The sequence below is a fragment of the Propithecus coquereli genome, unplaced genomic scaffold (genome assembly GCF_000956105.1).
Source record: "Propithecus coquereli isolate 6110/MARCELLA unplaced genomic scaffold, Pcoq_1.0 Scaffold74, whole genome shotgun sequence".
Classification (NCBI taxonomy): domain Eukaryota; kingdom Metazoa; phylum Chordata; class Mammalia; order Primates; family Indriidae; genus Propithecus; species Propithecus coquereli.
This window is the reverse complement of record NW_012153507.1, coordinates 209,026-209,706: the sequence shown is the minus strand read 5'-3', so window position 1 is coordinate 209,706 and position 681 is coordinate 209,026. Positions and strand designations below refer to the sequence as shown.

The window sequence follows — 681 nt, the reverse complement described above, 5'->3', positions numbered from 1 at the left end:
CATAGACAATTAGTGGTTGAGATCTTTGCCATACTCTCCTACACAAACTTCAAACAGGAGAAAAACCAATCTATCCTCATGCACCAGAACATTTTTACTTTACCTTTAAAACCTCCTGAAAGAACTAAAATAGTCAGTTTCTGGAGCTCCCATCTCCCAGGATTATAGCAGGGCCAGGACAGAAGAGCGGCCCTTGGACCTGTTTTGTAGAAGATAAATCAATCATTTATCCAAACTCAGATTGGGTGCCAGAACCTGGCGGCTTGCCTATTTGCAGATGTCAAATGCCAATGGAAACTCACTGAATGGCAATGAGGGACATGGCAGGTGACAGCTCTTGCCAGTCAGCTAATTTGAGAGATGCTGTCTTAACATTTTCAGGATTGTAAGGTAGAAAGAGGAGGCAGCTTTATGGACAGAAATAAAAAAAAAATGCTGTCTATTTAGCTATTTCTCTCTTCCTAGAGTTCCATTTCTATTCCCCAATAACTACTGAATCTCAAAACTGCAAAAGGAAATTAAAAGTACTTTATCATATTTTTATTTGAAGCAAAATATTTCAGCAGTGATCCACATCATCTCTTATAGAGCTCAATTTCCAGTATTGGAAAAACCAGACTGTCCTCCATTAGGATATATAAACCAAGAAATTACAGAACAAATAAAAAGCTCCAGCAATTT

The 681-nt window shown here is 38.2% G+C and overlaps 1 protein-coding gene across 1 annotated transcript in view; it reads right to left on the bottom strand.

Moving 5' to 3' along the window:
• The window catches only part of MANEA (mannosidase, endo-alpha), a gene marked incomplete at its 5' end in the record, with an annotated part of 34,014 nt that overhangs the window by 19,677 nt on the left and 13,656 nt on the right, over nucleotides 1–681 (bottom strand). The window lies entirely within an intron of this gene.